We start from the raw sequence: 12,769 nt of genomic DNA, 5'->3' as shown, positions 1-12,769 counted from the left end.
AGTCGGCTGCCGCAGCCAGGCCTTTATAGCCAGCGCCGCGAGTGGGCGCCCGCCGGGCCGTACCACGCGCGGGAGTGGGCGGCCGGGAGCCACCGGTGGGGCCCGGGCCTGGGGGCGCGCGCGCGGGAAGCTCTCGGCGGCAGGAGCAGAGCGCAAAAATCAGAAGAAGGAGAAGAGTCGAGCGGCGGCTCCAGCTGGTTCCATGGGCTTGGGGTCCGAGGGCAGGACTTCTCCTCCCCTCTCCGCCTCCGGAGAATGGTTCTGTCCCAAGTCGCCGCGGCCCTGGAATTCGGGTACAGACTTCGAGGACCCCGGCTGGGGACGCCTCCCTCTGCTCCCGCGGGGCTGCGGCTGCCCACCTGGATGTGAGCGGGGAGTTAGGCCCGTCCTGTGCCGTCCCCGGGAGCTGGGGGGTGAATCCAACTCCGGGATGCTTTGAGCGCGCTGCCCAGGGTGGCGCGTCACGCACTCGGCCCCGCGCTCCCACCCCGCGCTCCAGCCGCCCCACAGCCCTCTTGCTTACTTCGGAGTTCATCCTATTACCTTTCCTTGTGCTTTGCCTCCAGCCTTCATCCACTCTGCCCACCTCCTTCCACCCTGCAAACCTGTTCTTCCTGGAGACCGCGCTCAGAGGAGGTCTCCCGGTGAAGACTCTTGCGACCGCGTCCCGCGTGGCCCCAAGCATCCTTATCAGTGGCCGGCAGTGCTCAGAGTGCGTCTGTCCCCAAGACCACACCTGCGGCCCTTCAGCGCAGGGAACGCGCCACGGGAGGCGGTACCCACGAGAGAGTGAGAGTCCAGTGGTCCCAAAGTCCGGAATGAGCGGGGTGGGGCAGCACAGGAGTCTGGGGGCCATTTCTGCACCTTTAGGCTGGAAGAACCTGCAGGCCTGAAAGAGACGGTGGTGGCACTAATTCTTTTCAAGCCTTAGAATCATCCCTGGTGCCACAGTTTTCTTCCCTTGAATAACCAATCCTGCTTAATTTACCTTCTAAATATGCCTCAAACGTGCAGTCTCCTCCTCTCCAGCCCCTCTGCTGTTGAGGCCTCATCCTCTCTTCTAGATTTTCGTGATACTACCCCTGCCCCCTCCACATGAATCCATCCCTAAGGAATTCCAGGAACCCCTTGCACATAGCCACCACTCCAAGCCTGAGCCCAGGACAGAGGCTCTTGCCCAAGGACTGCACCTGGGACAGAGGCTCCTACTGCTGACACGTGCCTTTGGGGCCAGACATCCAGGTCATAGCACAGGACAAGAGATGCAAACCAGGGACAAGGATCAGACTACCTGGTCCACCAGCTTTCCACAGAGAAGCATTGTGATAAGAATTTCATCTGGGTCCATTCATTCATTTGACAAGTCCCTACTATAGGGTGCCTGGGGGCCTCAGTCGGTTGGTCATGATCTCAGGGTCCTAGGATAAAGTCCCACGTCAGGCTCCCTGCTCCATGGAGAGTCTTCTTCTCCCTCTCCCTCTGCCTCTTCTCCTGCTCGTGCTCTCTCACTATCTCTCTCTGTCAAATAAATAAAATCTTTGAAAAGAAAGAAAGAGAGAGAGAGGGTCTCTACTATATATATATATATATATATATATATATATATATATATATAGTAGATGTGTGTATATATATATATATATATATATATATATACATACACTCTCAGACTAGAGTAGGGAACAAGAGAAATCCCTGCTCTCCTGGAGTTCAGATTCTAGAAAGGGAAACAAATAAATGAGAAAACAAGACAATTACAAAGTATGGTGAATTTTGGGGGGAGGGAAACAACAAAGCAAGGAACTATGAGAAAAATAGGAATAACCTGTCTGACGGGGTGGTCTGGGTGGGTGGGGGAGGACAATCATTAATGGTTTGGTAGTTTGCATCTCAGACCACTCCAGCCTTCACAGCCAGCTCATACCTGTCCCCCTCCAATGGCAGCCTCTCTCCTCAGGAGCCAGTATTCCTCATTCCTGACTGGTGAGTGAACCCTGGTGCCCATTCACCTCCCCAGCACCAAATCCTTCATGCCCACCTCCATCAGCCCCACGGGGAATTATCTGCCTGTTTATCAAAGGGGCAATCTTCCTTAGTCATGTTATTTCTAAAATACTGGCTCCAAGTCCAGCCTCCTCTGGGCAGGGAAGTAAGAAGCAGTTCCCCTGTGGACTTCAGACCCCTCCCAACCTTTGCCCACAGGCCTCTTCATCCTCATTTCCTCCCCTCCTCCCACCCAGACTGCAATACTCCTTCCGAACTATTAAGGGGGGCTCAGGCCAAAGGCATGGGGATAAGAAGAGGAGGCATCCAAGATTCACAACCCCTGTGCTTTTCACGTGCTGTCCTGTTTTCTGATGATTATCTTGAGCTGCTTTAATATTTGTTGACTTCCTTTCTTCTTTCATCTCCACTGTTCCTGTCCCCCTAAACTATCCATCATTATTCATTCAACACACATGTATTAAGCACCTGGATGCCAGGCAATGTGACAGGTGTTGGGGACATATCAGGGACAAAACACACAAAGATCTTTGCCCTCCTAGGGCCCACATACAATGGGGAGCCACAAATAATAAACAAAGAAGCAAATCAGAGAGTATATTAGATGGGGCATGTACTGTGGAGGAAAAGACAACAGGAGGGGCTGCCTGGGAGCAGTAGGCAGGCTGTGGGGTGCAAGTTAAACATCAGGGTGGTCCCTGAAGAGTCACTTCTGTCCAAAGCAGATGGAGGGAGGGAGCAGGAGAGGATAGTCACTGAAAGAAGGTGAAAGACAACAGCAAAAGCAAAGGTTTGAGGCAGAAGGAGGTGATGGGAATGGCCTAAATCATCAGAGAGAATTGCAGGTGGTGGAGTCAAAAAGGGAGCAGCAGGCTCATGGACCAGACCTCACTTGAGGAAGTGGAGGGCTTGTCGTCAGAGAGATCTCATCTAACTTGGGTTGAACAGGAAGGCCAGGGCTGAGAGTAGACAGTGGGCGGTGTCTTAGTCTGCTCAGGTGGTTTTAACAAGACCCCCTAGACTGGGTGGCTTATAAACTGTTTCTCAGAGATCTGGAGGCTGCAAGTCCAAGATCAAGGTGCCCACGGATTTAGTGTCTGGTGAGACCTCCAATTCCTGGTCCAGAGACAATTGTCTTGTCTTCTCCCTGCGGTCCTCACGGTGGTTGAAGGGTGAAGGGTGCTAGCTCCCTGGGGCCTCTTTTACAAGAGCCACTGGTTCCCATTTGTGAGGCTTCCCACTTCAAAACCTAATCACTTCCCAAAGGGCCCCCCTCCAAACACCATCACTCTGGGAGTTAGGATTTCAACATGAATTGCAGGGGGATACAAACATTTAGACCATAACAACCCTGTCCCTCTTTTAAAAAAGCAAAACAACAAAAACAAAATAGCTTTAAAAAAAAGATTTATTTATTTATTTATTTATCTCAAAGACAGAGTGTGCATGAGGTGGAGGGGGTACAGAAAGAAGGGAGGAAGAAGATTATCTACTAAGTGCAGCCCGGGTGGTTCAGTGGTTTAGTGCTGCCTTCAGCCCAGGGCGTGATCCTGGAGTCCCAGGATCGAGTCCCACGTCAAGTTCCCTGCATGGAGCCTGCTTCTCCCTCTGCCTGTGTCTCTGCTTCTCTCTCTCTCTCTCTCTTTCTCTCTCTCTCTGTGTGTCTCATGAATAAATAAATAAAATTTAAAAAAAAGATTGTCTACTAAGCTAAAGCCAAGAGTCAGCCACTTAACCTACTGAACCATCCAGGCACCCCTAAAAATGTCCAGGGGGGCCTCGCTGGCTCAGCCAGTGAGGCATACAACTCTTGATCCCAGGGTTGTGAGCTCAAGCACCAAGTTGTGTATAGATATTACTTAAAAATAAAATAAAAAATAAAATAAATAAAATAAAATAAAATAAAATCAGAGGGGTGCCTGGGTGGCTCAGTCAGTTAAGCATCTGCCTTTGGCTCAGGTCATGATCTCAGGGTCCTGGGATCGAGCCCTGCATCAGGCTCCCTACTCAGCGGGGAGTCTGCTTCTTCTTCCCCTCTGCTTGTGCTCCTCTCTCTCTGTGTCTCTCTATATATCTCAAATAAATAAATTGAATTAATCTTTTTTAAAAAATAAAATAAAATCATAGGGGCTCCTAGGTGGCTCAGTCGGTTGAGCATCAACTTGATTTCTGTTCAGTTGGTGATCTCAGGTCATGGGATCCAGCCCTAGGTCTGCCGCCCACCTCAGCAAAGAGTCTGCTTGGGATTCTCTCTCTCCCTCTGCCCCTCCTCCCACCAAAATAAACAAATAAATCTTAAAATAAAATAAAATCATAAATAAATAAATAAATAAATAAATAAATAAATAAATAAAAGTGTCCAATAGGTGGTTTTCAGCATATTCAGAGCTGTGCAACCAACACCAGTATCTAGTTTCTTAACATTTTTTTATCACCTACCCCTACAAAACTCCCCATACTAATCAGCAATGAGTTCTTATCTCCCCTTCATCCCACCCGCGTTGTTCTTAGCCTCTGGTAACTGCAAATCTATTTCGGTCACAACAGATTTGTATTTTTAAATGTTCTAGCAGCTATAGTGTATTTTTTTAACTTTTCTTTTTTTTTTAATCGAAGTAAGCTTCACACCCATTGTGGGGCTTGAACTCACAGCCTCAAGATCGAGAGTCCCATGCTCCACTGACTAAGCTTGTGAAGTGCCCTAAAATTAGTTTTAATAATATATTTTATTTAATTTAATGTCTCCAAAATATTATCACTTCAACATGTAATCAACATAAAAAATTATTAATGAGATTATATTTTGCATTTTTTACACTAAACTGAGAGTGCATTTTATTCTTATAGCACATCTCAATTGGGACTCGAATTCATTCTTCTCTTTATTTCCCTGAGTGTAATTTGTCTTTTTTTCCCCTGAATACTTTTTTTTTTTTTTTTTTTTAAGATTTGTTTACTTGGGGCACCTGGGTGGCTTAGTGATTTGAGCATCTGCCTTTGGCTCAGGTCCTGATTCCTGGGTCCTGGGATCGAGTCTTGCATCAAGCTCCCCACAGGGAGCCTGCTTCTCCCTCTGCCCATGTCTCTGCCTCTGTCTCTGTATCTTTCATGAATAAATAAATGAAATATTTTTTAAAAATAAAAATTTATTTATTTATTTGGGGGGTGGCAGAGAACAGGACATAAATAGGTGCCCATTCCATACTAAATGGACGTTTGCTGAGCTGACTTATCCCTGTTCATGAGAAAGCAGCCCTGAGGACCCTGGGAAGTTTGAGGTGAAGAAGAAAGTGGAGTGGAGAAGACAGACATGGAGGGGACCCTGCAGGCTCCCAGGACACTGCACCCTCTAGGTCTGGACACCCGTGCAGAGTAACTCTAGCTACAGCCACCAGGGGGCAGTGCCAGCCCACATATCCCTACCCTCACCCAGGCGGCCCTCACCTGTGGGATCAGTGACCCCACAAGAGGCAGAGTAAGGATGGTGACTTCATTTTGCAGATGGAGAAGCCAAAGCTCAGACCCCTGGTCACTCGTGGGCCTCTTGGCCTGGCTGATGGATGTCTCCCACAGCGCAGGGCTGCCCAGGAGACCCGGCCGGGCCCCTCTCCAGCAGTGTCCGTCAGCCTTGTCCCCCAGAGGGATTGGCAGGACAGAAACCCGAGGCCTCCTGCCTTCCCTCCTAGCATGCACCCTCTGACATCTGCTGAACCAGAGAGAGGATAGGAAGGGACCCGTGACCCCTCACAGCCATGAACATGGGGGCATAGTCACTCCAAAACCCAGCCTCAGGCCATGCACACACACACACACACACATACACACACACACACTCAGGCCACCACTCCTGGCCTGATCTGGAAAACGAACCTAGGACAGGCTACCCCACAGCAAGGGCCCCTGAGGGTCGGTGCCAGGGATATGGGCACGGCCAGACACCAGGACCACTTTCTGCATCAGACAGAAGGGAGTGCCCTGGGCATAGGGCCGGGGAGCCGCCTCACCACCCCCACTCCTACTCCTCTCCTGCAGGACCCCTGGGAGCCCTCCTCCCTCTCCTGGCCCCTCTTCCTCACCAGGTGCCCAGGCCCCTCCGCAAGGTAAGGCCCCCCTTCCTTTCTTCCTCCTCCCCAGACCCTGACCGGACTCCTGGGCACAGAACACTGCAAGCCTCTCCCAAGCCTGGAGTGAGGACTTGGGGACACAGGGGTCCTGCGCTGCTCAGCCTGGTGTCTTCTGGGTTTCTAGGCCCCCTGCTGGTCAGGGCGAGGGAAGGCAAGAGGCTTGGAGAAAGGGCAGAGGGGAAGTACGGGATGATGGAGGGGGCGGGGCTCTAGCAGGGATGGCCAGGATCCTAGGGGACGATAATGACCTCCACTCCAAACCCCACGGCACCCTCTCTCTCATCTGGGGGCTCTTGTCTTGGTGGGGCACCCACCACCTGCCACCCACAGAGCCTGCAGACTGGCCCCTGCTCTTCTCCGGCTGTCCTGCTGAGGGCGGCCTCCTCCTCTGAGAAGCCCTCCCTGGTCCCAGGAGGGGTGCCTCCCTGTTGTGCCTTCTCCTGGCATCTTCCTGCCTCTCACTGCTCACAATGTAAGAATCTGTTACTTATAAGGTGGTTATTTAACCAGGAGAGTAGTGTCTCCTCACTTCTGTATCCTTAGGGCTCTAACCAGAGTAAGCACTTAGTATCTGTTGAATGACCACATGATGGATTCTCTGGGTGAGTCTGGTTGTGGGAGGGGGTGGGGAGTGTCCCCCCAAGATTCCGGAGAGGCTTACCCAGTTAAGGTGAGATCCTACGGCTCTGGACGCTGCACAGCGCTCCACACTCCCCAACATAGGTGAGCCCCACCAGGAGACCTCCCAGGACACAAGGACAGCTGACCCTCGGGGGTGGAGGGTGTTAGGGGACTCCAGCATAGTCCCCTCCCTGCTTCGTACTTAGAGCCCCTCGGCTCAGCCTTCACTCACTTCCTCTAGGCTCCAGAGTTGGAGGCCTAAGTGGGATAGGATCTATCAGCAGGTGGCTGGTCACAGGGCCTGCCCCGGGCCTGGGAGTCTCCGTGGGAAGCACCTGGGAGCCAGGTTGAGGGAACCACAGCACCCAGTGTCAGGGAGGGCAGGGCCATCAGCCATGTCTAGCCTGCTGGGTAGGCAATGGTGGCGAGCCTGGGAGGCTGTTCTCCTGTCCTTGGGCCTCTCTCCTCTATCTCCAGGGTCAGGGAGATGACAGAGGAGCCCTTCACTCCCTGACTCTGTCCCCCGACTCACCGGCTCCTTCTGAACCCTGGGTCCATGTCCAGACTCAGAGCCCTTCCAGGAACAAGTCATGGGGTTGGTGGACAGCAAAGCAGGGAGAAACACAAATTCACTGGGTCCCCTAAGCTTTGTATGTGTTACTTCATTTTATCATCACCAAAAGGAAGAATAAATATTATTTGATAGATGAGAAACAGGGGGTTAGCATCCCTGACCAATGAGTGAGGACTGCAGGCATTCCAGCCAACCCCAGCAGAGGAAAGTGTCCTGGGGTTCCCTTGTCACAGGCACCTCATTGTGCCATGTTCCATGGAGACCTTTCACCAGTTTCGCCTCATTTTTCAGCCTGTTTCTTGCTCAACCCACGGTCATTTCTCTTTACTCTGTGTTCAGTTTCCCCTCCTCATGTCTTTGCTGCTCCCACTGCCGGGAAGGCTCGGGTACCTTCCAAGATTTCCATCAAACACCTGCTCATTTGAAAGGTGGCTCAGTTGTCACCTTCTCCCTCTATAGGCTCACAGAACCCATGAAACCCACAGCACCCTGCACACGTGCACACTCTCCTGCTAGCATTGCTTCCCTGTCCGATTTGCACTGGAAGAATGTGGGGCATCTCTATCCCTAGGGCCTTAAGCAAAGCCTGGCAGAAAGCAGGTCTTTATGAAGCTTTTGGTGATTGAATGAACGAATGACCCATGAATCTAGACCATGAAGAGTGCTCCTGTCCCTTCCAGAGACACTACATCCCTATCAATACAGACCAGGACTACGTTTGCACACATTTTCCCACAGGGTCGTTGTACTAGTAATTATTGGGAACTGGGGGTCAACTAACTGAATTTCTCAAATCTTTCCCACGTGTCCTGGATGTTACCAAGTTTCCCCATTTTCTCCATATGTGTGTAGATGTTTTTGGATTAAAGCATAGGATTTAGGATTCCATCTAATTATTTCCTACCTGGCTATTTTATCTTGTCGATTGTGTCTTTTTTAGCCAACTAACATGTTTTTTGGGTGAGGTTGTGTAGACAGGTTTTAAAAAAATTTTTTTTAGTGTAAGACTTACTTTATTTTTCATTTTTAAATTAATTTTGCCCTAGTAATACTTAATTTTATTTTTTTTCTTAAGCAGGTGCCACATGCATGGAGCCAAGGGGGTTCTGACCCTACAATCCTGAGACCAAGGCCTGAGCTGAGATCAAGAATCAGACATTTAACTGACTGAGCTACTCAGGTACCCTGAAGATTTTGTTTTTAAGTAATCTCTACACCCAATGTGAGGCTTGAACTTAGAACCCCAAGTCACACCCTCTACTGACTGAGCCAGGTAGTTGCCCTAGTAATACTTACTTTAAAAACATTTTTAATTTTTTTAAAGATTTATTTATTTATGATAGACATAGAGAGAGAGAGGCAGAGGGAGGGAGAAGCAGGCTCCATGCCGGGAGCCCAACGCGGGACTTGATCCCGGGGCTCCAGGATCACGCCCTGGGTGGGCCAAAGGCAGGCGCCAAACCACTGAGCCACCCAGGGATCCCCACATTTTTAATTTTTTAAATAACTTTTTTAAAGTTGACAGACTGGGGCACCTGGGTGGCTCAGTTGGTTGAGCTTCTGCTTTTGGCTCGGGTCATAATCCCAGGGTCCTCGGATCGAGTCCCACATGGGGCTCCTTGCTCAGCAGGGAGTCTGCTTTTCCCTTTGCCCCTTCCCTCTGCTCATGATCTCACTCTCTCTCTCTCTCTCAAATAAATGTATAAAGTCTTTTTTTAAAATGGGACTCGGAAAAAAAAATGGGACTCGGGGCACCTGGTGGCTCAGGTCATGACCTTGGGGTCCTGGGATTGAGTCCCACATCGGGCTCCCCACAGGAGCCTGCTTCTCCTTGTTTGTGTCTCTGCCTCTCTGTTTCTCATGAATAGATAAAATCTTTAAACATTTTTTCTTAATGGAATTGTATTTTTAACAGTACTTTTAGGTTCACAAATGATAACTTACTTTGGATTTGTTTTGATAACTTGATTTTAAGATTTTATTTTATTTTTTTAAGTAACCTCTTTGCCCAACATGGAGCTCAAACTCCTAATTCCAAGATCAACAGTAGTCACACGCTCTGTCAACTAAGCCAGCCAAGTGCCCTCTGATAACTGGACATTGAAATCCCACTGTTGGGACCAAGAGCAGGCTGCCCCCAAGAAGGGCCACTTGGACATAAAGATTACTTCGAGGTAAAAGTAATGAAATCCCAACAGATGCAGGAAAAGCTCTTTGCTTCCCCTTCAGCTACCAAAGTTTGCATTGGAAAGGAGAGCCTGCATCAGGAAGAGAGCTTTTAGTAGACTCGCCTTTACCTAAGAACCTACATACCTGGGCAACCTTGTTTTTCCAAACCTCTCCTCTCATCTTCCTGCTAGTGAGCTTTCTCTTGTTTGTACCCTCAGACCCTCCTGGTCTCCTTAGCTCAGATAAGCTTCCCATTGTCTCATTGTCTTTGGAAGTTCATGTCTGGGTGGCTTCCCCATCATACCAGTATACCTATTAAATTTTTTTTTCTTCTGTTCATCTGTCTCATGTCAATTTGGGGTTTTTTTGTTTTTAACTTTTTAAAAAGATTTTTATTTATTTATTCATGAGACACGGGGGGGCGGGGGCAGAGACACAGGCAGAGGGAGAAGCAGGCTCCATGTAGGGAGCCAGACGTGGGACTTGATCCCGGATCCTGGGATCACGCCCTGAGCCCAAGGCAGACGCTCAACCACTGAGCCACCCAGGCGTCCCTGTCTCATGTCAGTTTGATTCTAAGTCCAGCTGGCAGGAACCACAGGGCAGGAGGAGGTCCTCTACCCAACACCACCTTGTTGGATTCTGTCCCCTGTTCTGGCTCACTGCCATTTCTGGGGGGTGGGGTGGCCTTCGTTCCGCCTCCCTGGTCTCCAGTGTGGCACCTGCCATTGTGATGGGTGGGTGTCAGTCTCCATTGGTACTGGTGACACAAACTGCTAACTGTGGTGGGTGGCGGGCACTAACATTCCCCCAGACCACCGGGGCCAGGCATCCCATTGCTCGGCGTGGGGGGCCAGTCTGGCCCACCCACACCACCTAAGTAGGCCCACACTTCCCCTTTTGCTCGGCTCCTTTGCGGACACCCAGACACTCAGCACTTCTGCTGCCTCCCTCAGACAAGCCTACCTAAGAGGAAGAGGCTGGCCAGGGAGTCTAGCTCCGAGTCATGGCAGACACAACTGGAGATCTGCCCCGCCTTCCATGCCTCCGTCCTTTCTTACCATCAGAACCCTGATTTTAACAAGGGGGCAATGTGTACAATAAAATATCCTCAATTTTCCAGCTTCCCTTGCAGGATAGTAGGGTCATGTGGCAGTTTCCTGCCAATGTCCCTCAGGGAGATGTCCTTTCTGGAAAACAGAAAGGCAAAACTCCTCTGGGAAAAAGACTTTTGCCTTTTCCCCTTCTTCCTGCCTGGAATCACTGTGCCCTCATTCCATGTAGGCAGAGCAGGCATTATCCTCATTTTATAGATGAAGAAATTGAGGCTCAGAGACATGAATTGATTTTTGTCAAGGTTATGAGGCTCAGTTAGCTTCCACACGAAAACTTGAAGGGTCAACTCACTTCATTAACTAGCTTTCCCTTTTTATCCAGGCTGCCAGGAAGCTCAGCGCCTAATGCTGCCCCCTCCCATCCCTTGTCCTCACTGCTTCTTAGGAGACTTGAGAGGACAATCCTTTTTTGTAAGCCACCTCGAGTCCTCTTCTGGAAAGCTTGGGGTCGGGCAGCTTGTCTGTCCATGGTCCCTGTACATCTCTCCACGCTGCTGTGGGCGGCAGTGATGTAAAAGGACTATACATGGATGGATTCTCTGGTTTGTTTAGGTTTGGCCAACAGGGAGCATTGGTAGGAGGGAGCCTCACCCACAGGATCCCATCCCCAAGAAGCACTCCCCCACCTTCTTGCCTGAGGCCACTGTAATTAGCCAGAGGGTGCTACCCTCTTCTTTGCTGATCCTACCTCCTGTTCACACCTCTGTGAACTGCTCCTTGAATTCTCAATTTACCCAAGTTGAGTAGATCTTGCCAGGGCCCGGTCCTGGGCTGAATGTGTCTCCCCCAATTCATATGTTGAAGTCCTAGCCCCCAAGTGATATTTAGAGGAGGGACATTTGGGATGTAATTAGGTTTAGATGAGGCTATGAGGGTGGGGCCCCGTGATGGGATTAGTGCCCTTCTAAGAGGGAAAAGAGAGCTCTCCCCAAGCTGAGTTTGCACCAAGAACTCAGCGAGGAGGTGGCTATCTACAGGCCAAGAAGTGGGCTTTCGACAGGTGAGGAATCTGCTGGGACCTAGACCTGGGACTTCTAGCCCCAAGACGTGTGAGAAATAAATAGCTGTTGCTTAACCTCCAGCCTATGATATTCTGTTATAGCAGCCTGAGCAGAATAAGAGAGTGCAGAGGAAATGCATTGTTAAAAGTCCTTGTGATGCTGAAAATTCGGTCCTTTCCTTTCCCTCAGAGGTGCTCAGCTTAGCATCTGGCATCTTATCACCTCTTGCCTCACCCCACACCTGCCTCTCTATTGGGCTCATGCGCATGACCCCAGCACATCCATCCCAGTGCCACAGATTCTCCATGGATGAGGCCATGGTCTCCCTCCACTGCCCAACCTCAGGCCAGTGAAGACATGAAGCCATCACAGCCCCACAGGGGCCATAGGTCCTCAGACTTGGCGGGTACATTGCAATGGGTCCTCCCTGGGAAAAGGACTGTAGGATATGTGTGGGGAGCCATCACGTAAGCTGTCAGTTACGACAGCTGGATGGATGAAATGACGGTGCGCACTAGCATTATGGAATAGAGAAGGGGCAGCAGCTCAGCCTGGCTGGGAGCAGTGGGAGGTCATGGAGGAACGTTTCTGGAGTGAGGTCTGGGGGGGAACCTAGTGAATGATGCAGGTGAAAGCATCCTGGGCAGAGGGAACTGCATGGACAAAGATCAGGAGGCAATAAACCAGCAAGGAGGATGCTGGTTGAGGGGACAGAAGGGATGGGCAGGGGCTGGGGTGGCCCACCCCAAACCAAAAAGGGGGCTGAACACCAAGCCCTAGGCCACAGGGAGTGTTCCACCCAAGAGAAATCCACCACATGTACATTGAGGCTAGATGGGGCAGGGCTGGAGGCTGAGGCCAGCAGGAGGGTCGCCCCTTGGAGAGACCAAGGCTTAGTGTCCCTGGTGGGGGAACTCATGCACAGCCATCTCTTCGCCCTCCTACCTCCTAAGGCTCCAAGGTTCTAGGCTGGAGCCCTGTGAGTATGTATTGAGTTTAATCAATTCCAGATCCTCAAACGCTCCTTTCTGACTCCCCTCCCCATGTCTTTGCCACACACATGGTGGCCATGAGCGCATGGGGGACCCAGCCAAGGAGGCAGCAGGCTGCTAAGGGAGCCCCCAACTCCCCATCCCACCTGCCCTCACAGCTTCCACTGGA

The sequence above is a fragment of the Canis lupus genome, chromosome 9 (genome assembly GCF_003254725.2).
Source record: "Canis lupus dingo isolate Sandy chromosome 9, ASM325472v2, whole genome shotgun sequence".
NCBI lineage: Eukaryota > Metazoa > Chordata > Mammalia > Carnivora > Canidae > Canis > Canis lupus.
The sequence above is the reverse complement of the archived record's forward strand: the minus strand, read 5'-3'. Positions refer to the sequence as shown.